This window comes from Nelumbo nucifera, chromosome 1 (assembly GCF_055504915.1).
Source record: "Nelumbo nucifera cultivar China Antique chromosome 1, China Antique-T2T, whole genome shotgun sequence".
Taxonomy (NCBI): domain Eukaryota; kingdom Viridiplantae; phylum Streptophyta; class Magnoliopsida; order Proteales; family Nelumbonaceae; genus Nelumbo; species Nelumbo nucifera.
The window spans coordinates 92,600,665-92,628,121 of NC_142649.1; the positions used below are offsets into that span (position 1 = coordinate 92,600,665).

Genomic DNA, 27,457 nt, shown 5'->3' on the forward strand with positions numbered 1-27,457 from the left:
CCTGCTAGCTGTGGCAGCATACCATGATTATGAGATTTGGCAGATGGATGTCAAAACTGCATTCCTGAATGGAGATCTTACTGAAGATATCTATATGCAGCAGCCGCAAGGCTTCATTGCTGCAGGTCAGGAAAACATGGTATGTAAACTTAACAGATCCATTTATGGGCTTAAGCAAGCTTCTAGAAGTTGGAACATCCGTTTTAACTCTGCTGTCAAATCGTTTGACTTCGAGCAGAATCCTGATGAACCCTGTGTCTACAGGAAGTACAGTGGGGATAAGGTTACCTTCTTGGTTCTGTATGTAGATGACATTCTACTCAATGGGAATGATGTGGGAATGTTAACTACGGTGAAAGTATGGCTTTCGCAGCAATTCTCAATGAAAGATCTTGGAGAAGCCTCCTATATACTGGGTCTTCGACTCTATAGAGATAGATCGAAGTAGATAATAGGATTATCCCAATCTGCTTACATTGACAAAATAGTCAAAAGATACAGCATGGAAAACTCCAAGAAAGGAAATGTTCCTTTCAGGCACGAAGTCACTCTCTCCAAGAAGATGTCTCCCAAGACGTCTGAGGAGATTGATGGCATGAAAGACGTTCCTTATGCCTCAGCCGTAGGGAGCATCATGTATGCCATGCTGTGCACTCGTCCTGACATAGCTCAGGCAGTGAGTGTAGTAAGCAGATTTCAGGCCAACCCAGGGCAGGAGCATTGGACTGCTGTGAAAAACATACTTAAGTACCTTCGAAGGACAAAAGAGTTTTGTCTAGTATTCGACGGTAGCTCACTACAGATCTAGGGGTTTACAGATGCCGATTTCTAGTCAGACCCAGATGATAGAAAGTCTACATCTGGATATGTTTTCACGATAGGATGGTGTGCTGTTTGCTGAATGTCAACAAACAGGGGTCCTAAGTAGCAAATTAATAGTCCACAACCCAAGCCGAAAGCATTGCCGTAAGTGAGGCTGCCTTATGAATGAAGGTGTTCATTCCTGAATTTGGAATTCAGCACATCACCTATTCCACTGTTGTATGACAACGCTGGACCTACGGGAGGATAGTGTAAAGAGGTAGAATCAGCGGAGAATGTGGTAGACCCATTGACAAAGCCACTATCACAGAAAGTGTTTGAGAAACACGTGGAAAGCATGGGACTCCGGCTAGTACCTGATTGGACCTAAGTGCAAGTGGGAGCTGTTAGACAGTTTTGTATGCCCTTAGCTTCAATCAGAATGATGTACTTTATGAGTTTATTGTAAATGAATAAAGATACATATTTGATTCATGTTCCCTTGGTATGTTTCTGTGTAATACCCTTAAACTGGACACTTAATGAGACTCGTGTTAGTTTAGAATGTTCACAGCCAGTGGGTCGGTCTGGGGAGACCTATCCTGACAAGGCTGACACTGTAGTGCCACCAAGTCGGTTGGGGTGGCTTGTCTCAGCTGCCAAAGTGAGACCCTAGGCACATACAGTGTAGGATTAATTGAATCTTTGAACTGGACCAGATTTCCAGTATTGCCCTGGACCTTGGAGAATGATGGGCAAAACTGGAAAGTTACACCCGACCCCTAGACTCGATTATGATACTACACTAGGTGTCGGATTGGGCGGTTTTTGATGTACCAATCAGTGAGATCCTTAGCGGGGGTCAAAACCTGGGTATGTTGGGACAGTCCGATAATTCATCTGAGTGGGTGATCATAGTGACAGGATCAGCCCCTTTGTCGGACAAAGGTAATGATCGGGGATGCACTCTCACTGATGGAAACCAAGATTGCCGGCAGCCGATTTCAACCGTTGAGATTTGTTTTGCAAAATATATTTTATATAAGATATAAAAATATATATGTATGGTTTCTAAATTGTTTTCAAGAAGGTTTTAATTCCCGAGATCCATATAAGTGGAGAGTGCAACACTGTTCCTTGCAGCCGAGGGAGAGGTCCTCTCTTGTCGGGCAGTTTATGATCATTATGGGCTGAGAGGTTAAGTGTAAGACCATTGAGGATAATGCCTGATGGGCTAATCTTGCATCTGCCCACAGTCCCTGGGTGTTACAAGGTGGCTTGGCCTAGGGACCACTTAGTGTAAGTGTTGGGCCCATAGAGCTCATTTGATGGGTTTCAGGGGGTACATTGTCTTCAGCTGTGCATTCGGCTAGGCCTTGTAACAAAGGCTGGGCTGAACCCATGTGGCTGATGTGTAGATCAATGCTTGGGTCCCACGCCATACAAGGAAGCCCAACTGTGCAGCAATTTGGAAGGTTTTTGAGTACATAACCTTAATGGGCCTTAAGCCCATTTCGAACTGGGCTGATTTGATCAGTCATTTAAAGGGGGCGAATTCTGAAGTGGGCCAGCTAAAAGGATTGAGCTTAGACCCTATCCACTCAGAGAGTCCAAGATCTAAATAAGATTTAGATCTGGAAACCTCCTAATTAGATTAGGAGACAACTGATCTGATTTGCAGATAAGATAAGGATTATCCCTTATCACTAAGGGACTTCTAACCCAAATATGATTTGGATTAGCAACTCCTAATCTGATTAGGAGCTGATCCCTTTGAGATTATAAAAGGGGAAGGGGGCGGCAGTCTTTTACATCATCAACAGCATTCTTCTCTTAAAGAAAGAGAGATTGAGAGATTTCCTGCATACTGCGAATTCTCTCCTGCCGCCACCTTCCTGCCATTGCCATTCCTTCAGTTCGATCTCCAGTTCTTGGGAGCAATCAAGATTGGATCTTGATTTCAATCTTTTGTGAAAAGATTGGTTGGAGTTGTACTCAAGTCGTCCAGTTGATCCTTACGAAGGATCAAGTTCTTTTGAAGAACGTTGCTGATTCTGCTCCACCCTTCACTGCGCCATCTTCAGTGGGAGCAGATTTTGGATCCTTCCTTGGGAGTGAACACCTCCATTGGGAGATAGTATTTCTCCGTATCAGGTATAATCCTCTCCCACTCCTTTTGGTTCAGATCTGGTTCAGTTTATGGTTCAAGATTGATCCTTGAAAATATGATTTTCTAAATGGGGAATACGATTCCCAGTTGAAGGGAGAGATAAAATTTTTGAAATTCGCCCCTTATTCCGCAATCTTTGGGCGTCCATAGGATGGATCTCTCATCCCTTCACATACAGTGTAGGATTAATTGAATCTTTGAACTGGACCAGATTTTCATTATTGCCCTGGACCTTGGAGATTGATGGGCAAAACTGGAAAGTTACACCCGACTCCTAGACTTAATTATGATGCTGCACTAGGTGTCGGATTGGGCTGTCTTTGATGTGCCAATCAGTGAGATCCTTAATGGGGGTCAAAACCTAGGTATGTTGGGACTGTCTGAGAATTCATCTGAGTGGGTGATCATAGTGACAGGATTAGCCCCTTTGTCGGACAAAGGTAATGATCGGGGATGCACTCTCACTGATGGAAACCAAGACTGCCGGCAACCGATTTCAACCGTTGAGATTTGTTTTGCAAAGTATATTTTATATGAGATATAAAAGTGTATATATTATGGTTTCTCAAATGTTTGCAAAGTATATTTTAATTCTCGGGATCCATACAAGTAGATAGTGCAACACCGTTCCTTGCAGCCGAGGGAGAGGTCCTTTCTTGTCGGGCAGTGTATGATCATTATGGGCTGAGAGGTCGAGTGTAAGACCATTGAGGATAATACCTGATGGGCTAATCTTGCATCTGCCCACAGTCCCTGGGTGTTACAAGGTGGCTTGGCCCAGGGACCACTTAGGGTAAGTGTTGGGCCCATAGAGCCCATTCGATGGGTTTCAGGGGGTGCACTGTCTTTAACAGTGTATTCAGCCAGGCCTTGTAATAAAGGCTGAGCCAAACCCATGTGGCTGATGTGTAGATCAATGCTTGGGTCCCACGCCATACAAGGAAGCCCAACTGGGCAACAGTTAGGACGGTTAAGTGAGCACATAAGCTTAATGGGTCTAAAGCCCATTTCGAACTGGGCTATTCATTTAATTAATTAAAGGGGCGAATTCTAAGATGGATTAGCAGATAGGATAGGGTCTTAATCCTATCCAATCAGAGAGTCCATATCTGAATATGATTCAGATCTAGAATCCTCCTAATGAGATTAGGAGAATGCTAATCTAATCTGTAGATAAGATAAGGGTTTATCCCTATCACTTAAAGAGAAGTCTTATCGAAATATGATTTGGATAAGCTGCTCCTAATTGGATTAGGAGCTGATCTTTTAGGTTAACAAAAAGAAGGGGGCGGCAGCCTAATAGACACACATCAGATTTCCTTTAGTGTTGAAATCAAGAGGAGAGAACTCTGCACCATGCGAATACTCTCTTGCTGCCTTCCTGTTCTTGCCGCCCTGTTTGCCAGTTCGATCTCCAGTTGTGGGAGAAGTCAAGATTGGATCTTGACATCAGTTCTTTGAGAAAGGATTGAAAGGAAGCTGTGCTCACATACCATTCTATTGATTCTTGCGAAGGACAAAGTTCTTGGGGAAGAACACTGTTGATTCTGCTCCATCCTGCACTGCGCCATCTTCAGTGGGAGCAGTCTTTGGATCCTTCCTTGGGCGTGAACACCTCCATTGGGAGATATTACTTCTCCGTATCAGGTATAATTCTCTCCTACTCCTTTTGGTTCAGATCTGGTTCAGTTTAAGGTTCAAGAATGATCCTTGAAAATATGATTTTCTAAATAGGGAATGCGATTCCCAGTTGAAGGGAGAGAAAAATTTTTGAAATTCGCCCCTTATTCTACAATCTTTGGGCATCCATGGGATGGATCTCTCATCCCCTTCACCAATCACACAAGGTTGGGTGAACATACCTGGATCAGCATATTTTTCTGGTAAGGTCCTCTTGATCACGGTTGAAACGTTTTGTCTAACTCTTGAGTCCTGTACCTCCTTTTCTTTTTGTCCTTTATCCGCCTTCCTTGGTGAGGTAGGTTCGAGCTGCAGTTCCTCCCGCTTCTTAGCACCACTGCACTTACATTCTCCTTGGGGTTGACTACCATTTGTGATGGTAGTTTCCCTGAGCTCTGCGCCTCCAACTTGCTAACGGCAGTGGCAAGTTGGCTGATTTGGTTCCCCAAATTCTGAATGCTGGCTTTTGTTTCCTGTTGAAATTGCTGAGTATTAGTAGCTAGAGCCTTAACTATATCTTCTAATGATGTACCTGAATTCGGGGGTTGGCCTTGCGCTGTGATGAGTGCTGAAAACTGGGGCTGTCGACTAAAAAAATGGGGTTGATATCACTGCTGTCCTCCTTGGTTCCCGTAGCTCAGGTTTGGATGATCTCTCCACCCCAGATTGTAGTAATTGGAGTAGGGATCATACTTTCGTTGGGGCTGGCCCGGGAATCCTCCTGCGACATTGACTTGCTGCATCGAGCCATCTTGCAATGATGGACACATGTCCGTAGGATGGCTAGGAATCGAACAGATACCACACACCTTGGCAGTTTGTAATTGTCCTGCAGCGAGTTGTCTTACCAAAGTAGTCAAGTCAGAAATCTGATTTTCTAAATTTACATGGCTTACCTCATTAACCCTTCAAATGGTACCGTCTGTCCTTGCACCGAACTGCTGTGAATTTTCGGCCATGTTGGAGATTAACTCCCTGGCCGCTTTGGGTGTCTTGTTCACCAAGGCTCCTCCACTGGTTGCATCGACCATACTTCTATCCATGGGTTGCAGCCCTTCGTAGAAGTGTTGGATTAACAGTTGTTTGGGTATTCGGTGGTGTGGACTGAAAGAATGGTAGGATCCATCTGATGGACGCCATAAAGGTTGCGGAATGGGTGGGGCGAATTTCAAAAATTTCCTACCTTCTCCCAACTGGGAATCATATTCCCTGAATTTAGAATACAATATTCAAGGATCTACTTGAACCCTAATCAAACCAGATCTGTACCAAAAGATAAATGGGAGGATTATACCTGATCCGGAGAAGCAGTATCTCCCAAAGTTGGTGTTCACGCCCAAAGAATGCTCCAAGATCTGTCCCTGCTGAAGATGACACAGCTGTGGATGGAACAGAACCAGCAGGGTGCGTCCTACACACTGGATCCTTCACAAGAATCCCCTGGATGTACTAAACACTGAATTCTTTCAGTCTTTCTTGCAAGACTGATGTCAAGAACTGGTTTCTTGACTTTCTTTTCTGCAAAGATCAAATCTTGCAATAATGCAGATGGCGGCGGCAGGAGGAGATTTCCATAAACGAAAAGGCTGAACTGTTTTCTTTTCTGGAGAGAATGAGATCTAATCTCAATTCGCAGGAACCCTTCTTGCTTACCAAAACCCCTTGGATCGAAATCTGATTTCTCTCCCTCTTGGTACATTCGAAATCTCCTCCTTTCTTTTTGATTAAGAAATCTCCTAATTAGGAATTATCCCAATCCAAATCAGTATTTGGATAGGGGATAATCTTAATCCCTTTCCCAGATAGAGTTAGCTTACTCCTGATCTTATCAGGAGGTTACCAGATTCAAATCTGATTTGAATTTGGTCTCTAAGAGTGGATAAGGCTAAGAGCCCAATCCTTTTTGCTAACTTCAATCTCAAATTCGCCCCATGGATGGGTGATCATATCAGCCCACCTCGAAATGGGCTTTTGGCCCATTAAGTATTCAGTGTTTAATTAGTTTCCAATCTGCTGCCCAGTTGGGCTTCTTTGTATGGCGTGGGACCCAAGCATTGATCTACACACCAGCCACATGGGTTCGGCCCAGCCTTTAATACAAGGCCCAACCGAATTCACTGAAAATCTCAATGAACCCCTTGAGTCCATCGTATGAACCCTATGGGCCCAACACTTACATTAAGTGGTCCCTGGGCCAAGCCATCTTATAAAAACCCAGGGACTGTGGGCAGGTGCAAGATTAGCCCATCACGTATTATCCTAAATGGTCTTACACTTAACCTCTCAGCTCTTAATGATCAAGCACTGCCCGACAAGAGAGGACCTCTCCCTCGGCTGCAAGGAACAGTGCTGCACTCTCCTCTCACATGGATCCCGGGAATTAAAACCATTTGCAAACATTTTGAAACCGTACATATATATGTAAATATATTAATTTTGCAAAAACAAAATTCCAACGATTGAAATCAACTGCCGGCAGTTTGGTTTCCATCAGAGAGAGTGCATTCCCGATCATTACCCTTTGTCCGACAAAGTGGCTGATTCTGTCACTATGACCACCCACTCAGATGAATTCTCAAACTGCCCCAACATACCCAGGTTTTGATCCCCACTAAGGATCTCACTGATTGGTATATCAAAGGCAGGCTGATCCAGCACCTAGTGAAGTGTCATAATCGAGTCTAGGGGTCAGGTGTAACTTTCCAGTTTTGCCCATCTATCTCCAAGGTCCAGGGCAAGACTGGAAATCTGGTCCGGTTCAAGGATTCAAGTAATCCCATGCTGTATGTGCCTCGGGTCTTACCCTGATGGCTGAGACAGGCCATCCCAACACTTGGTGGCACACCAGTATCAGCCTTGGCAGGATAAATCTCCCCAGACTTATCCAACGGCTGTGAACATTTAAAACTAACATGAGTCTCTACAAATGTCCAGTTTTAGGGTTTTACATAGAATTAAACCAAACAACATGAATCAAACATGCACTTTATTTATTTCCACTAAATAACAAAAGTACATCAAAATGATTGAAGCTAAGGGCATACAAAACTGTCTAACATACTTCTATCCATGGGTTGCAGCCCTTCGTAGAAGTATTGGATTAACAGTTGTTTGGGTATTCGGTGGTGTGGACAGCTAGCAACAAGTTGTTTAAATCTTTCCCAATATTCATATAGTGTCTCACCACCAAACTATCGAACTCCACATATTTCTTTTCTTATATTTGCAGACCGGGATGCAGGAAAATATTTATCTAAAAATATCATGTTCATCTCATCCCATGTGCGTATTGAACTGGGAGGAAGAATATAGAACCAATCCTTTGCTTTATCTCTTAAAGTAAATGGAAAGGCTATGAGTTTTACCTGGTCCTCGATCATACCTTGGGGCTTCATGCTCGCACAGACGACATGGAATTCCTTTAGATGCTTATGAGGGTCCTCTCCTGGAAAACCATGAAATATAGGCAATAATTGTATCAAACCAGATTTCAATTCAAAAGCTACCTCAAGAGTGGGGTACGTGATGCATAAGGGTTGTTGGTTCATAATCGGTGCAGCCAACTCCCTCAATGTCCTCTCTCTGTCATCCATTCTTTCTCCTTCTTCGAAGATGGGAAAATCACAAGTGGGCAATTCGCAATCTGAGTTCACCCTTTTAAGTGAATGATCCTTCTTTTGTTTCGCCTCCTTTCTTAAACGACGGGTAGTCTTCTCAATTTCGGGGTTGTACTCGAGTTCACCTCGTTGAGAAGCATGAATCATAAAACAAAAGAGGTTAACAAGACGAAGGTAATAGCTAAGAAATTAAAGTTGCTCCCCGGCAACGGCGCCAAAATTTTGACGGGTTTGTCGAAGCCCTCAAAATTAATACTAGTCCCACAATAAAATATTTGCAGTAAATGTGGTACTAGGTCGAATCCCACAGGGAGCAAATCAGTAATCTCTTAGCTGAATGGATAAAGTAATTGAGTGGAAAAATTTAATAACTAAAATTAAAATAATAAAGCAATAACAAACTAAACGCACAAGAGAAAATCAGTCTTACCGAATTCTGGTTCAAGGGTTCGGGTTGAATCGATTGGCCATCGATCCTAGGTACATTTCACCATTCTTGCAATTCAAGCATTTAACCTTAGATTTATTAGAATAGCCATAATAAACCTTGTGTTTTCCTAATTCAGTTGACCAAACCCAGCATTTGATCAACACTTATCACCACTCAACTAGGTACGATAGCGTCCATATTAAACAGTGATAGCATTAAGATTTGTGAAAACAGTTAAACCAAAATAACAATAATTGAGATAGCTGCAATTACTGAATCTTGTTCCATCGATTCCTTTAGGTTGAACCATGTTAAAACATTGGTCAAAGGCTGTCACGAACAATTGACCCAAAAAGAAATCAACCTAATTGCTACTTGCACCATTATTCGTGACAATTACGGATCACAAAAATCATGGATAGCAGTAGGAAGATCAACATTAATTCAGTTTGTCAAACTAATTAACATCAACATCCAATAAAAATATGCACAAGAATCAATGAATACTTGAATTAGAAAGCAAGAAAATAAAGTAACTACAAAACCTCATAATGACACAATCTCCATGCTTTTCTTCTCCATAGCCGAACTACCTTCTTGAGCTTCTTGTTCTTCTTGATGATCTCTTGGATCTGAGAGTGAGTGATGCTAGAGCTGGTTCGCCTCCCTCTTTATATAGCCAACGGAGAGGGCTGTTTTCCAACTCCTTCTAGGAGATCATATTATCTTTAGGGAGTCTTGATCTTCTTTGAACTAATCCTATCCTATCTCTTATCTAATGCTCTAATCTCAATCTTCTTATCTCTCTAGGATTACATTCAAGACTTTAGATATGATAAGACTCTCTCCTTGGAGATTACATTCAAAATTCGGACTCTTAACTCTTGAATTCGAGTTGGGCTGCTTTAAAACTTGGGCTGCTCCAAGGTACTTTTGCGAGTTGGGTTTAAGTTGTGCAATGGGCCTGGCTACGAACTTGCTCTGACTTCGGGCTCATTTTCGTACTCGATGCGGGCCGAATTTTTCAAAACCCAAAACATAAAAGTTGTGGGCCTTCCTTTCGTCTTTCTAATGCTTCTTGAATTGTCCAATTCGGTGTCCGGAATTGAGAGTTAGGCCCAGATTACTGACTGTCACCGAAACTATGCAAAATCACCCGATTTGCCCTGTTTTCTTCCAATTGCCTTCTTTATTGCCCTGGATCGAAATACAAGAGTAATGAGTCTATTTAAGTGCTAAATAAATATAAAATAGTGAATATTAGAGGATAAAAATAGGGTTCTTTTTGGTCTCATCACCGAGCTCTCCCTTAGGCCCCAAGCCTTACGAACACAAAGGGCAACAACCCGAACTGGCCTGCCCCATGGCAGTTCGGGCCACACCTCTATCCGAACTCCAGACTTCACCTTGCACACCACTCCAGCACTTCGCCTCCAGGACGCCGAACTAAACAACCGTACCTGACACCGAAGGAGTCCGTACCCAGGGGCGGTGCACCTGACTGACTTGGGATCTGACGCTTGACAGCCGCCGCATTTCAACGGCCACCTCCCACCGCCACCTGCCACCACCATCTCCAGTTATAGAGATGACTCCGACAAAGAGAGTAGTAGCGGTTCTGCCCCAGCAGAGGTGAAGACACCCAAACTGGCAGAAGCGTAGAGGCAATCATACCCAACCTGATAGAAGCTTAGGAGTGAGTGCGCGAAGTGGTTATAAAAGGCTCTCTACCCCCCCAAGAACAAGGTATGTGAACTTTGCGCCATCTGGTCTTATCTTGCCTTTGAGAGAATACTAACTTGAGCTTTGGAGTAATCTCACCGAGTTCCTCCCTGGAGATCCCTCACCTTCTTCTCCGTTTCAGACCCTTGTTGCTCCAGTCAGAGGCAAGATCGTTAACAGCTAAGACCTGCCGGATTGCGCACCATCATAGGCTTTGATCCCAATCCACCAACCTGATTTTCCCACCCTCAAATGCGGAGAGGGTAGGTCAGGGAGGGTTTTGCATTAGTTTTCGTATGTGGAGAGGGCTTATATTCAAATCCAACTTTCTATGGGTTTTGGCAAGGATACAAATTAAGAAGTTTGGGAGGCGGGGAGGGTCTAAAGTTTACAAAACCCTCCCTAAACTCATCCTATTGCCATCCCTAATTGCAATGAAGTATTGTGATCACAATTGCAGCAAATGCACTCTCTTTAAATGTCATAATATAGAAAAAGAATTAATTTTTTGTGATATTTTTGTTGTTAGATAACAATAATTAATAGCAATAGCTTATTGCAGTTGAATAACTTATTGTGGAGGTTGTGAGGTCATAGTGCAGAAACTAAAATGGATTGATTATTTTATTCTTGAAGAAATAATTTAACTAGTATGGTATCCGTGTGATGGATGGTATTTGTTAAGATAAAGTGAAGTGAAAGTAGCCATATGAGACATTCTAAATTGAGATAACAGACAATCTTATTGAACAAGATACTATGGTGGTTGTGAGGTTTTACCATAAAAGTGAAGTGGATTGATTACTTTATCCTTAATCCGAGAAGTTAAGTCTCTTTTTGAAGGAAGCATGGTAAGGTGCATAGAGATGAAATGCAAGGTCCAAAATGTCTGCTCACTTCGATGCTTTGTGGCTTTGATTACACGAGCCTAGATATGACCTATATTTCTTTTGAAACTTTCCTTTTTAAAAATACTACTAAGGGTTCATGTGCTTTGCATGTGGCCGTTTTTTATGATGATGATAGCAAATAATATTTGCCCAAGTGTATTCTATAAAGTTTTTGTATTTTTTATACTTTTATATTCTTTTCATATTCTTTAATTTTTATTATTATTTAATTATGATAATAAAGGTTTACACATTTGACCCAAAAGGTTGAATTGTTGACTTTCCACCAAACATGAAACAACTCCATTTTTTGGTTGGTTTAAAAAAAATTATTATTCTTTGTGACACTTTTTAATATTAATATTAATATGATCAATCAATATAAGATTCAATGAAAGAATGGGTTAATACCATAAATATAAGACTTAAAGAGAATTGAATGAGGAGAAATGTAGTAGTTTAAATTACATTTTGTGCTCCCACAATTAGAGAGGGACCAAATACAAAAATAGGGGTATTCTAGTCAAGAATAGGAATCAATGAATGTTAATGGTAGTTAACAATGAATAGATGGTTCTCCCATGTTATGGGCATGCCAGCCGGAAGCACACTGCGGCGCAGTCATAAGGCAATAGCACGCACAGCGGACCGCCCAGCCGCACGCACCGCCTGGCAGCGTGCAACACGCACCTGTTATGGGCCACCGCCCGGCAGCGCGCACCGCACCACACGGCAGCAGCACGTAGTCATAGGCAGCAGCACGCACAGCGGGCCGCCCAGCCGCACGCACCGCCCGGCAGCGTGCGCCACACCACACGGCAGCAACAGAGGCAGCAGCGCGCACCGCACGGCAGCACCGACCGCGCACACAGCCGGCACCGCATGGCAGCAGCACCATGAGCCGCGCGCACGCACTGCGCGGCAACGGCACCGCGCACACGCACCGCGCACGGCACCGCGCACACGCACCGCGCGGCGGCAGCACCATGAGCCGCGCGCACGCACCCGGGCAGCAACAGCAGAGCGGGGCCCACATGACAGCTCATAGGGGTGGGCCCACCCTTATCAGGACACATCAAAGAGAACTCGCCACCAGCCTTCCTTATCTTAACCCTTATCCTTATCTTATCAAATCACCCCAAAGGAGAGTTCGGGTGGTCTCTTGGACAAATCACCCATTGGGTTTCCGTAATAGGGTCTGTAAGCAAGGGAAGGCGCAAGGGGAAGCAGGGGGCTTTCGCACCGTGGACCGACCTGTGACGGGATCCTACGTGCGGGACCATAACATCCCACTTGTTGCACAACCAGTGAATCGCCATTGCAATTTCTAATTGGCATGATAATTTTAAAAGTAGAGCCTAGAAAAAGGGGCAACTTCAACTCTCACTGCATTCCACATTTGGAGTAACCAATAAAATTGGTTCTTTATTATTTTTATTTGTTAGAACAGGTTTGGGTTGGAGAAAGTCTTTATTATAGGCAAAAGGAATATATTAACTGGTATGAATGTTAGAATAGTCATAGTTCCTGGAAGGTGTTTAAGAAAAGAGTGAAGCAATGGGATTTGATCATATAATCGCCATTCTGGGTCGGAGAATAATCAAATGTATTAGAGATTTTGTTCCTTTGTTTTTTCAAATACCTTCTTTAGTGTTGTCATTTTTCTTTGAATAATATTTCCCTTGAGAATGAACAGTATTTTCAACATTCCATCTACTTTGTTTTTGTTTTAAGTTCATCTTGTTCTAGATCTATGACTACATCCTTTGATTTATTCCTGTTATATCTGGTTGTCTTTGACAATCTAACTTTTTCTTCTTCTATATTTTCATATCTTCCTTGCCTCCATTCATTCAGTTTGGAGAGGGAAGGAAGAACAAGGGTAAAAATGGAATTATAAAATAATTATTGGCATATAACAATTTTGATGCTCTTTTAATATATGGCTTATTTGTGTTATTTGGGGCCATATTATAAGGTACATATAAGTTGGTTTTGAAAGTTTAAGGTACATTTAAGTAGTTTCCTAAATATACAAGGTATATATGTAAGCAATTAACCCTAATAATTATTGTTTATGAATATATTAGTGAAAATAGTGTTTAATAATATTCTTTTAATTACATTATTGCCCTCTCAATCGAAATAAACCAAAAGCCCACTACCTCATTCACACTTTTATAAGTGTATAGATATAGGTGGGTAAATTGTTGAAACCTTTCTCGTACTTTTTGACAATTGTAGTTAAGTACCTTGCTTTAATATCACGATCATCCCCTAAACTTTCTGACATTGTTGTATCTACACCTGCTATGTTATATTGAGTTGATGGAAGCAGGCAAAATTATCAAAATACCCAACTTTGGTTGTCTGAATGGTAAACTGGCTTCTAAATTTTCCCTTCCTATTACACTTGCCATAAAATTCATAAAATTTGTGTTTTTCTACAATTTCTTTATAATTTGTTGAATTATATATATATATATATAAAATTTTTGGGTCAACTTAAAATTTTGTACTTCATTTCCATCATCAGTAAAAACAATTATTGTTTATCACAATTACGTTTTAATATTATTAATTAATTCCGACATCAATGGTTGACATATTTGACCTAAAAATGAAAACAATTTCAATTTTGAAAATAGTTTTAAACTTTGTATTTCATTTCCAACATCAATAAAAACAATTATTGTTTGTCATGCATATTTTCTACAATTTTTTTTGTAATTTTTTATATTTATTTCTATTTTATTATTTAAGTATGACATCACGGGTTGACCTATTTGACTTGGATAATTGAATTACTTAGTCACCACTAGGATAGAAGAATGGTATCTCTTTTAGGTTGGTTTTAAACATGGGATATATATATATGGCTAAAAGTATTGGATATAAATCTAATTGACAGAATTTATTTAAAGGGCAGCCCAATGCATGAGGTTCTCGCCAATGCAGGGTTTAGGGAGAGACAAAGTAAATAGCCTTACCCCTACACATATAGAGAGATTGTTACCAATACAGAATTTATTTGAAGCAAAAAAAGGGTAGAATTTATTAGTGAGAAGAAATAGATAAAATATATGATTTAATGAAAGACAATGTGAATTAATACCTTAGGTATTAAGACAATGAGCAGGAATTAAATGAGGTAAAAAGTAGTTCAAAGTACATTTTCTGCCCTCACAATTAAAGAGGAGTCAAATCAAAAGACAAAGGCATTTTAGTCAAGATGGGAGTTAATACCTTATATATAAGACTTAATTAGAAAGAATTAAATAAGGTGAAAAGTGGTAGTTCAAATTATATTTTCTACCCTCAGAATTAGAGGGAAGAAATTCAAAAAACATAGGTGTTTTAGTCATACAAAAGTTCCAAACTCTAATTCCTACTTTATTAGTAGTATAGATAAATATGTAACATATGCAAATCAAATTTGTAAATATTTTCAATTAGTTCTAATAAAGAATGACTATGTAAATATGCACATAAATTCTTTTAAACCCAACCAACCTGCTCAAGCCCAACTAACCCAATCCGACCTAGCCCAAACCCGAGGTTGTGTTAAACTCAGGGTTGGGCCTGGATTAATAAACTTGGGGTTAACCTTGGGTTGGGTCAAGCCCAAACCTATGGTTTGGACCTTTAGTGGTTGGCCTGGGCTGTCCTTCAACCCGATCCAACCTGCCCGAATTGCAGCCCTAGTTTCATACTTTCATTAGGGGAGAGTTGCAAGAAAGTGTTGTGACCATGGTTGCAAATCAGCAACAGATGTACTCTCTTTCAAAGTCATAATGTTGAAGATTTTACGTAATACTTTTGTTATTTGATTGGGGGTGATTACATTAAGTTTTCTAATAAAAGAAAATTGAATTGGTTGTGTGAATTAAAAAAAAAAAACCATATTTGATTTTTATTGTTTTTTAATTTAAAAACCAAAAAATTTCTGAAGGGGTAAGGAATTGAAAATTCGATTTGGTGTATGATATTTGCAAGATTTCCATGGCATGATGGATAATAATAATTTCATTTTATATTAGGAACGTATTAATTTTATTAAGTTAAAGTTCATATAGCTATTATTAAATATAATTATCTAAAATATTCTCTTTTTACAAATCCTAGAAAAATAACATGCATGCCTTTACGTGATTAACAAAAACCGATGAACAAAAAATAAAATGTCACCTTTGGAATTCATTTCTTAATAGTTGATCCTTTGAATTTTCTTTCATCCTACCATTCATGTATCAGATTTATGGTTAGATATGCCTCGAAACTTGTATGTTTTGACAATTAATAGGTTATTTTGGTGATAATTGTCATGCATTGAAACTATTCACCCATACATGTTGATATTGTGGGCTACCCTAACCTATCCGAAGAGAACCTGTTTAAGTCCTGAGTCCAGCCACCAAAATTCAACATAAATGCCAATTTATGACATACACATGGCAAAACCAAAGCTTTTGAAAGTCTCAAATAGTTTACAAGCAAGGAATTTACTCTACTTAACCAGAAGAGTTCCATAAACCCTAAAACGTTCTCCATAACCAACTGATTACAAGGCAACTAAGGTGGCATCCATTTTCTTAGCTGTTAGTTCCAACCTCCAAAAGATTGAATCACTTCCTTTTCTTACGAGGCTTCTCAGTTCCTTCACAGTCATCTTCAGAAGAACCTTCAAGATTTTCATCAGGAACATCATTAGGAACATTATGCTTAGTGATGAAACCCTTCAGTATACTCATGCTTTGCTCTTTCATAGAAACTATCTGGGCAGAGAGAATGCCCTCGTTTGCACTCACAGAATACATTTCTGAGCTCAGGTGAAACGTGGCCTTAACTCGAGGCCTAGGATGGTCTGCATCTTGAGATTGATCCCCCATAACATATATACTATGAAGGTCTGGAAGAAGCCAATTCAAGAATTAGATTGTAAAAATGAAAATATAAATGCATCACATAAGAACTGAACTGAACTGATTTCTAACATACAGTCATACACAAATGAGTTCCTTAAGAAAAACTATTCACCGATAAAAAAATAAAGATACTGAAGGAAGCCACATGACACGCTCATCTCATGTAATTGTTGCAATAAGCTTACTAAGATTCATTCTGTTTGCCTCAAAACAAATGATAATGAGTTTAGTAGATTCATCTGCTCAAACCAGTACGAGTTCTAACTTCTAATTCTAAGAAACTTTGCCATTATAAACAGGTACAAGGAATTTTCAAATTTCAACGTGTTGGCTCTATAAATTTGAATTTTATCCATTTGGAATTCTTAGTTGTCTTGACTCTTTTCAAAAAATAAATGCTTGACCAAATGATTATCTTCCTACTTTCTGTACTTTTGTAGCAAATTACTGCCCCTAAAGGCAATAAATTGATTGGCATGCATAGAACAAATCAAGCTCTGACTTTAATAAATTATATCATCGAGGGACCAACACAAGAAACGTGTGTTACTCATATATACCAAAGGTATATAAGATAATTATAGAGAGGAAGCAAAATCTACTGCTACACTAATAGTAACCAACAAGGAAAAAAGGCCATTACCCAATGTTGGTCCCAGCTATCTAGGATCTTGGGAGGGATAGACTGGATGTGGTCCTAACCTATGGCATTTTTACACAAAGTGGCCACTCTCAGACTCACCCATGTTCTCACGCTTGCCAGCCCAGTAGGCAGTAGCCAACATGGATGTGAAATTCAATTTGAGAAGAAGCATCCATTTAACATATGAAATGCAAGCTTGTATTGAACTTGAAGCACTTTGAGTATCCTAAGTTATACAGTCCCAAATTTCTTTAGGCGCTTTGCTACATAAAGGAACGGTAAAGCATTGAAGTTCATTAATGGCAAAAATAGGTTTACAAAGGGATTAACCCTCCAAAGCCAGCAACTATACAGGCAATAGACAGATAAAAACCAATAAGACCCTGTACACCCGGTTGGCAGTTGTTTACCAAAATAACAAAAACTTTGGCAGTTATTTACCAAAAAATCCATAGTAAAGAACTGTTGACAAGAAGAGATGCTACAGTCAGCCAAGACTCAAGAGATATGAAGCCCAACAAAAATATGTTGCCGTCACAGCCCTAAAGATCACATCATCTTGATGAAAAATTCTGGTAAAACATCTTCCTGTTTCTTTCCTTCCAGATTCTCCATAGGGCTGCAGCAGGAATGAGCTTCCAAAACTTTCCTTCCCTTGCTGCTAAGGCCCTGAACCATAGGGGTGCAACTTGAGCGGGCTCGGGTTGGGATTTTGTCAAAATTTGAATGGATCCAGTCCAAAGACTCAAGCACGAAGTAGTGTAAAATGACAACTTGGGCCAACCTTACTGAACTGTCCACCCTTCAAGCAGGTCAGACAGAATTTGGGCATACCCATTCTACATTTAAGAGGCCCAAGAAAAAGTTCCACAATTTCCATGTAGGTTGTCAATGAATAAGGAGGTTGTTGCTGCTCCATTTTTTTCAACATCTCGAGTCAGCAATGGAAATTCCCCTTCTCCCCAAGCTCTCCCTTGTGAGACACTTCCCCAACACTGCTATCCAGTAGAAGAAAGCAACCTCCAAAGACACACCATGAACAAAAATAAGCTTATGAGAAAAAGACAGATTAGAACCCTGCAAAAGCATTCTAACAGAAGACTTCACTGAGAACAAACCAGATTTCTCCCCTTCCCAGGTTCTGCTGTCCTGACTGATCAGATTGGGTTAAGACATTCTGTAACGAGGAAAACAAACTCTCCATTTTCTCTAACTCCCAGTCAAAAAGGTTTCTCCAGAATCTGGGTAACCAAGCCACAACCCTGTTTGATATCAAATAACATAGCAGTCTGAGACTTTTCACCACTTACCTTATAACAATGTTTCTACAGAGTTATCATGCCTGACACAAGCCACACATGCTAGTCTAAGTTGTTGTACAAAGCCAAAAGCAGATTAGTTGAAAATACATCAAGTTTGTTGACACTGGACATGTTCATGGGCCAGGTTTGGTGATGCAGGAGCTGAATGATATTTTTATGTATTTCTATATTTTTGGACAGTATGGGTATTTTTGTCATTTTCAATTTTCTGTGGGGTCCAATGATAGGATTTATTTTGTCTAGTTATAGTTTGTTTATGTTTAAAATTTCAGAGTCATTGCATAAGTAGGATTAGAGTTATTGAATCTTCTTTGAATTGAAAGAGGATACGACAGCTTAGTTTGAGTCCTACTAGGACTGTTGAGTCTAACAGTTTGACTCCTAAGACTATTATGAGTCTAACAGTTTGACTCCTAGGATTATTATGAGTTTAGAGTCTATAAATATGTATGGACGTTTTAGGCAAAGGCAATGAAGTACATTGAGTTTTCTTCAACTTATGCTAGCTATGGTGAGTGATTCCCATGCCCTAGAGTGATTCTAGGCACCCTGTGAGTGATTCCAGGTATTTTCCCTCTTCTTTCTCTCCTTATTTTCTCTTTTATTCCTTCAAGAAGCCATTACAGCCATCAACAGCCATAAAACTTTGATCAAGAAGGTCATTCAACATTCTCTAAGGATTAGAACCGAGCTGGTCCTACATCAGTTGGTATCAGAGCTAATGGTTTATTCACTATGTTCTCACAAAGTGACCGATTCTATAAGCCTAGGGTATCTTATAAACAATCTTACAGGTCTAGAACAAATGATGATTGGGTTTCTGAACCATATGAAGGGTCTTTGATTGACTTATTTGAGAAGATGGTGGAAGAAAACAGACCTAATAATGTTGGCTATATGAGTAAGGTTTTCAAACATATTAGAAGAGAAAGAGAAATACCAGATTTCAAAGGAGATGATAATCCGCAAGCATTCTTTGATTGGGTTGCTGAAATAGATGAATATTTTGATTGGCATAATATGTTTGACAAACAAAGGATTAGATTTGCACACATGAAGTTGACAGGTCAAAGTATGGTGGAGAACTCTTGAGCAACGACTATAAAATAAAGGTGATGATCCAATTATAACATGGGCAGAGATGAAGAGGTGTTTGCAAGAGAAGTACATCCCACTAGACTTCCATGATGATCTACATATGGAGTTGACTAATTTCGAGCAAAAGAAGCAGCAGCAGGTTACAACAAAGAACTTGGAGTCAATTGGAAGGAGGTACAAAGTTGATAAGAAAGTAGATAATCCCTTGCATGTTAATGTCTATCCTTTAAGTTGAGGATGAAGCTAAAGAAGTTGTAGATATTAAAAATCAAGAGGGTGGAGTCCAAGAAAAAAACAGAAATTGTTGGAGTTTCCAACACCCATGATCAACTTGAGGTTAATGATCAAGAAGAAACAGAAGTGGAGCAATTTAAAGAAATTCAAGTGCAAGATACAAATGTGCTGATTGTAGTAGATCCTAGTACGGAAGTAGGTGACTTTACATTACAAGTTTAACTAGAACTAATTCAAGAATTACAACTTGACATAGCACAAGTTCCACCAACATCAATCCTAATTAATGGTCAATCTACAAGGTTTGATTGACATAGCACAAATTCCTAGTGCTGGTGGAACTTGTGCTAATATGTGGTCATCGTGAGATAATCAGAGCACTATGATCTACTACAATCAGTTTGGAGCTTGACATAGCACAAGTTCCAACTAATATGTGGTCATCGTGAGAGAATCAGAGCTCCTTTCAAAATTTGAAAATGCATGGTTTGAGGAAGAGAATCTTATTCCTTTGATGAAATCTGTGTGGAATGACCTTCAGGTGGAGGGCTCAAGCTCTTTCATATTGGCAAAAAAATTGGGTGTTATCAAAGGAAAATTAAAGGTTTGGAGCTTGGAGAAAAGAATAAATTCGGGTACTGAAAAGAAAGCTTTACTAAGTACCATTGAAGAGATAGATAGACTTGAAGAGGTGGGTCCCTTATCAGAAGAGTTGAGACTGAAAAGAGCCCAAGCAAAAAACAGTTTTGATAAGTTGGTTGTTAAGGAAGAAATTCAGTGGAGACAAAGAGCTAAAATCACATGGTTAAAGGAGGGTGACAAAAACACGCGCTTCTTTCACAAAATGGCAAATGCTCGAGCTAGAGCTTCCTCTATAAATAAGGTGGTATGGGAAGATAGGAGTGGGGAATCTTGTATAGAGATTAAATCAGTAGCAACCTCCTTTTACAAAAACCTCTATAAGGAAAATTGGCTTGAGAGACCTTACATAGAAGAAAATCAGAACAGCAATTAAGAAGTTAGAAGGTGACAAATCGCCTGGTCTGGATGGGTTTACAAACCTTTTCTACTTGAAGTGCTGGGATTTTGTGAAACAAGAGTTGCTGAAAGTGTTCCAGGTTTTTCATTCAAATGCCTCTCTGCTTAGAAGCTTGAATGCCACATTTATTACTCTCATTCCAAAGATTGAAGGGACTGTGAACATTAAGCACTTTAGGCCAATCAGCCTTCTACATAGTTTCTACAAAATCCTGGCTGAGGTTCTAGCAGAAAGAATGAAAGGGGTGTTAGGCAGTGTAATTTCTAATAACCAAAGTGCATTTGTGCCGAGGAGACACATGGTAGATTCAATTCTCATTGCTAATGAGCTTATTGACTCCAGAAGAAGAGAGGGAACCCCGGGTGTGATTTGTAAGCTACATATTGAGAAAGCATATGACTATATCAACTGGAATTGCCTGGATCTTGTGTTGGAAAGAATGAATTTTGGGCAGAAATGGAGATATTGGAAAGAATGAATTTTGGCAGCTCTAGAGGTTTGAGGCAAGGAGACCCTCTTTCCCCTTTTCTGTTCATTTGTGTCATGGAAATTCTCACTCTTTTTAGCAAAAGGGCTGCAGGCTCTGGTTATTGGGATGGATTTGCAATTTCCCCTGGAAAGGAAAAAGTCAATATCCTCCAATTTGCAGATGATACCCTATGTTTTGTTGATGCCTCCCCGACTCAGTTGGAATCAGTGCATAGGACTTTGAGCTGGTTTGAAGTAGCATCTGGTCTCAAAGTTAACCCGAGTAAAAGTCAGATCATCCCAGTGGGCCATGTCTCAAATTTAGAAGAATGTGCAAAAGTGATGGCTTGCCAAATTGATTTCCTTCCGGTGAAATATTTGGGTCTGCCTCTCGGGGCTAAATACTCTTCTTCCTCGACTTGGTGTTCAATTATTGAGAGAGGAAAAAAAATTGGCCTCTTGGAAGGCAAAATATCTGTCATTTGGAGGTAGAGTGATATTGATTAAGAGCACTCTCTGACCTCCCTACTTATTTCCTCTCTCTTTTCCCTATCCAAAACAAAATTGCAAATAGGCTGGAACAAATCCAGAGGAATTTCTTGTGGAGGGAATGGGAAGATGAAAAGAAGACTCACATTGTAAAGTAGGAGCAAGTGTGTCTACCCAAGGAAGATGTTGGACTGGGAATTAGAAACCTAAAGAAATTCAATTCCGCCCTTCTTAGTAAATGGCTTTAGAGATTTGCTTCTAAGAGGAAAGCATGGTCGAGAAACCTTATTGCAGCAAAGTGTGGGGTGAAGTGGGGTGATTGGAGATCTAAAGATCCTCACCCAAATGGGGGTAGATCTCTTTGGGCAGGTATTTTGAAAATCCTTCCTTCCTTCTTGGATGGAATCAGATTTAAGGTGGGTAAAGGGGATAGAGAATCAAGTTTTGGAAGGATTCCTGGTGTTCAGAGGGCTCATTGGCAGAGGCCTCCCCCCTTCTCTTTCAAATCTTTGTGAACCAAGATTCTTCAGTAGCTGAAAACTTTACTGTTTCTGGTGACTCCATTATTTGGACGCCTCTTTGTAGGAGAAGATTGTTTAACTGGGAGGTGGAAGAGTATGTGGCACTGTTTGGGCTGCTCAAAATCAGATGATAGATTTGAATGTGGAGGATGAATGGAATGCAGACGGTGGCTTCTCTGTTAAATCTCTAGTTCTCAAGTTGTACAGATCTGGTTAGATGGATTTCCCTACCAATCAGATTTGGATTCCAAGTAGTCCCTCTAAGATTAATTTTCTGGTCAGGACAATGTCTCTTGATAAATGTTTGACTAGAATCAACCTGGAGAGACATGGCACTCAGATTCTGAATCTTTCTTGTGGTTTGTGTGGAAATCTTGCAGAATCTACAGAGCATTTGTGTATCCACTGTCCAATTTCTTCTCTGGTCTGGGGGCATTTCCTAAAAGCTTTGGAGATTAGCTAGGTTATGCCAAGACCAGTGAAGGAGCTACTGAATTGTTGGAGAATTGAGGGCCTCAATAAGTGTGAGCGTCGGAAAAATGGCTCACTTGCTACTTGGGCTGGAAATGGAGTTGATGGCACCCTCGGGATTTACATCGAAAAGCATTTTTTGTTCATTAGTGATTCCAAAACCCAAGGCACCAGCTAATCATTCCGGGTAAGACTTGGATGGGAGAGGGAAGGGGTTAGGCACCCCCCTCCCAGGTCCAATAAGTGGGGCCCACATGGTGATCCCGAACAAGCATAAGCGCAAGATAGATGATTATTAAAAGAATCAAAACCAACAAAAAAACAAAGCATCACAATAGAAACACCATGATTATATCTTTATTATATATTTTATTTTATTTTATTTTATTATATATATATATATATTTTTTAATTTATTTATTTATTTACATTTTACTACTTATCTCATTTTTATTATTTTTTTATTATTCAATACTTTTATATAATTTTTTATTTTAGCTTTTTAATTATTTCCTATTTAATAACCCAACTTCCTCATTGCTACCTAAGCAAAATCCGAACCAACTAAGCTAATTTCTCCCTTTTTTATATTTTTTTATCCTTTATTTCATAGTTTATAACTTCAGCTTCGCCAATACTGTATACTTCTGCTATTTTCTTTTATTCCCGATCTGTCCGACTTGATGCTATCACCCCCCCCCCTCTAGCTAAACCCCTTTTTCATTACTGTCACTCTTCCAAACTAAAAGAAAACTTTCAATCTCTAAACCTCATCCCTTTGTTTTTTATTTTGTTATTTTTTTACCCAGCTTACTCATGAGCATGTTTGTTCCGTTAAGAACTTTATTTCGCAGCAGGATATTCTTAAAAAAGGAAAACTCAAACAAGAGAGTATAATCTAGCTGACAGAAGGGTCTGATTAAACATAGCATGAAAGACATTAACAACAGAGAATACAAACCAACTGAACACTACAGGAAGATTCAAACATCAGATGAAACATAGCATGAAAAACATTAACAAGAAAGAATATAAACCAACTGAACACTACAGGAAGATTCAAACATCAGATGACACAGGCCAATACTAACTTCTAAAACAAATAAATAGATCAGGACAACTAATTGAACTATTCTAACAGCTATTTCATTAATTTTGCCCAGCACGATGGAATTAATTTCAGAGAGTAGAATAAAATACGATCAGTGAGAACGAAGAAAGACGGCAAGAACAAGAGGAAATCCCAAGATTAATCACATGATTCATGAATAAAACCAGCTTATTCCCCAAACAAAGAAAACCGAAATCCTAAGCCTAATCTGGGTTGGTACCTAGAGGTGCCTGGGCTGAGTCAACCCATTCCCTCTACTCCCAACTACAGATGCCGGTAAAACGCCGAGAGGAAGAAAACCAAAACACGCAAAATGAGAAGAATTACCTGAAGAGAACGTGGCCTGAGAACTGTCTGCACAGGAACACCGGCGGTGCCTGACTTGTGGCAAAGAAACGAATGAGACTGATCTTCGAGCCAGCGACGATTGTTGAGGTCGAGTTCAATCCAACATGACCAGATGAGGGTGTCTTCAACTGAGTTTCAGCCTTCCGAGCACCAGCCACAGGTTTGTGGCGAACAGCTTTCAAACAAGGGAGATTGAGAAGCAGGAAGGCGCCAATCGGCGGCACTGATGAGAGAGATGATGATGAAAGTAGAGGCGAGAGGGCCGGTAATCGGACGTGAAATGCTTCGTCACACTGGTTCAATGAGTAGAGACGGCGAAAAAAAACGAAAACGAAGGAACAAGAAAAACAGGGGAGAAAACAGCCGGCAAAGGTTAGAGGGAGAGGCGCCGATGGTTGGAGGGTTCCTCCGCCGCTCCCTGATAGCAGGTGAAGACGAAGGGCTACAGTAAACGTTATCTGATTAGGTTAAAAGGTGACTGACTACAAAGAGCGGGTTTGTGTGTACGAGTTAGTAGGATTGGCCGAAACAGAATTTTTCTGAATGAAGGGGTAAATCAGGGCATTTTAGGTTGAAATTTGGTAGGGTGGGGTTTTTGCATGTTCTGGGTCTATTGGTGGGGTCAATTGATCCAATTGGGCCGGATTGGACAGATCTAGAAAATGTTTGATTCGATTAATTTGGAACCTCAAAACGGAATATTTGTGTGCTTGGGGGGGAATAAAGGAAGCTTTGGGTAAATTTTAGGGGATAGGGCTTTTGGGCAATGTGAGGTGATTGGTAAGGTTTGATTGAGTCAAATAGGATTGGATTGGAAAGATTTGGAATCTGATCAATTTGGGACCTTGAAATGGAATCTTGGTGCGATTGAAGGGTAAACTGAGGTATCTTGGGCTGAGATTTCATAGGTGGGTATTTGAGGGTGTCCAGGATCTAATGATGAGGTCTGATCTGTCTTTGAAGGGTCAAGGTTGTAGGAATTTGGATCAACGGGATGTTAGAACGGAATCTTTGTTTGATAAACGGGCAAATGGAGGAATCTAGGCCTGAAACTTTATAGGCAGGTGCTTTGATGTGTCTAGTGTTTAAAGGTGTGGCTTAATTGGTTGGATGTGTCAAAATTAAGGGAATTTGGGTTTCGAGTGTTAAGGCTAATGAAAGAGGTTAAAATGGAATCTTTGTTTGATGAGGGGGTAAACAGGGGAATCTTGAGTTGAAATTTTACGGGTAGGTATTTTGGGAGGTCTTGGGTCTGATGGTGGTGTCAGATCTAGTGGTTGAGGTATAAGTAGGGGTCGATCGAGGCCATCGGATAGGTATTAGGTAGGTTTAACGATGGACTTGAGGGCTTTGGGGTTGAAAATTGGGCTTTTGGGGTTTTTTGGTGTTTCGGAAGGATTGGAAAGGTTTGATCAACAATTTGGGGTGAATTAGGGTTCCGGTGGTGGACTGAGCAAAAATCGAATGGTGACAATAAGAAAGGAAAACTGGTTTGGAGTACCATTCTAGCAACATTGCTTTGGTCCATTTAGTTTGAAAGAAACAACAGAATTTTTTGTGCTAAACTTAAGAGTCCAAAGGAAGTAATGCAAAGAGTTGTGAGCAAATTATTATCCTAGGTGTTGGTGAATGAGAAATTTAAACATCTGAACATGTCTCTTTTGTTTTGTTCTCAATCCTGGATGAATTTGTAATTTGAGTTATGCCCAGATATGGTCTGAGTTATGATGCAATTCTCCTTTTATGTGCTGAATAAATTAGTTTACCTTTTTTCCAAAAAAAAAAAAGAAAATTCAATGGGCCAGCATAAAATCCCGAGCCCAAAGCCCAGTCTGTGAACAGGTATTGGCACATAGATGGAAAATGAAAGATGAAGAAAGCCACCTAATGGCAAATATCTATTGAATAATTGAGCACATGGTACACTTGAATATTGTTTAGTGGCATAAGATAAGACATGGATTTTCTCCCACCATGATTAGCCAAGAAGAAAGGAAAGATTATAACATTGAGATCAGGCTGATTTAGAAGCAATAACAATCAGAGATTCAGAGAAAGGTGCTTTCAATCTTACCCAGTTCAATCAAACAAAAGAGTAGAACTAGAGGAAAGAGGAGCTAACAATAACAAACATGTGTCAATTAAGTTTGTGTCCCAAACTAAAGTATTTCCTTCACATGTCAGAAAGAATTTCACAAGTCTTGTATTTCAAAATTAGAACTAAATAGATATTTAAAGACATGGCAACATTGATAACCAAATATGCATTAACCACAATTTACACTGAACAAGAACTTAATTTTCAAAGAGCAGATTATAGAAGAAAAAAGCTAATTATGCTAAACAAGATACTTGCAACAGAACATAAGCGACAACCCAACTGAACCTTATTAGAAGGTAAAATTTGATTCACAAACTAAGATAAACACATCAAACCAGTTGGAGCTGGAGTTTAATGTAAAAAGGATTACGTGGAGCCCAGATTCACTCATACCTAACTAGTGATGCAGCTGCTGAGTCTAGAAGCTTATCAGGTTCAGAAAACATTTTGGGATATGCTTGATTTTACCTAAATGGTCTATCGCTCGCTAGGTTTTGCTAAGAACATTATAGCAACACTGATTAAACAGACATTTTAAGAGAGATTTAATGGCATTATTTATCAAGCAGCCATGACCATAGAAAAAAGGAGAATTAAAAATCTAAACAACAATAAACAGATAGAAAGAAAGGGGAAAAAAAAGAAAAAGAACAAGATTTTCTTGGCCCAGGAGTGATTTTGCTAATTGATATTGCAGATACAACGAATGCGGGTAGTAGACAGCATGGGATGCAGAGTTGAAGGGGTTTAGGATTCCCAAAAGTGGTTTCCACATGGGTTGGGAGAGCAACCGGAGCAGGATTTTCTTGGCGCCAATTCAATCACAGCAAGGAAAACATAGTAAGGACATCTCAATCCTATAGCAAACAAAACAGTAAAGATCTGGGCTACGGTGTATAGTATGCAAGAACGGAGATAGAGCAATAGACCGTTCAACTCTGTAAACTGCAAGGAGAGGAAGAATTTGCAAGGATTGTGGGAAGAACCTTGTCTCTGCACGCAGCTTATATACGATACTTATTAAAACGAGTTTTTGACGCCCACAAAGAAGGGGAAGAAGAAATGAAGAAGAAGAATGACGAGGCTGGACTCACCTATTCTCCGGTCGTGACTCGTCACCGCCTTGCCGGAAGCTAACTTGTAGTTTCAGTCTTCAGAGTTTTTTTGGGTAAAAATAGAGGAGTAAAGTGGGCCATGCCAGCCCGTGGGCGGCCCATGCAAAGTGTGGGCCGTGCCGCCCTTCCCGGTGAAAATTTTGGGGGTCGGCCCGGCACGGCCCACGGCCCACAGCCCAGGCCCGTGCTGCAGGCCTGGGGCCTAGGCTGGGCTGCAGGCCGTTCCATGGGCTTGGGCCATGCTAGGCTGGGCCACAGGGCA

At 40.2% G+C, this 27,457-nt stretch overlaps 1 long non-coding RNA gene and 1 other non-coding gene across 3 annotated transcripts; one reads left to right on the top strand and one right to left on the bottom strand.

The window, feature by feature from the left end:
- The first annotated feature begins 11,255 nt into the window (after positions 1-11,255).
- On the top strand, positions 11,256-11,367 carry LOC148803560 (small nucleolar RNA snoR100). The gene has a single exon (XR_016081777.1). It is a non-coding gene; the product is annotated as a small nucleolar RNA snoR100 (small nucleolar RNA).
- A 4,319-nt stretch (positions 11,368-15,686) lies between these two features.
- On the bottom strand, positions 15,687-27,222 carry LOC148803561 (uncharacterized). 2 transcript variants are annotated; one of them, XR_016076636.1, is made up of 3 exons: positions 27,175-27,214; positions 23,959-25,657; positions 15,687-16,219 (listed from the first exon to the last, which is right to left on the bottom strand). It is a non-coding gene; the product is annotated as an uncharacterized LOC148803561 (long non-coding RNA). The 2 variants fall into 2 exon arrangements; XR_016076632.1 differs by having other exon boundaries at positions 23,959-27,222.
- Positions 27,223-27,457: the final 235 nt, after the last annotated feature.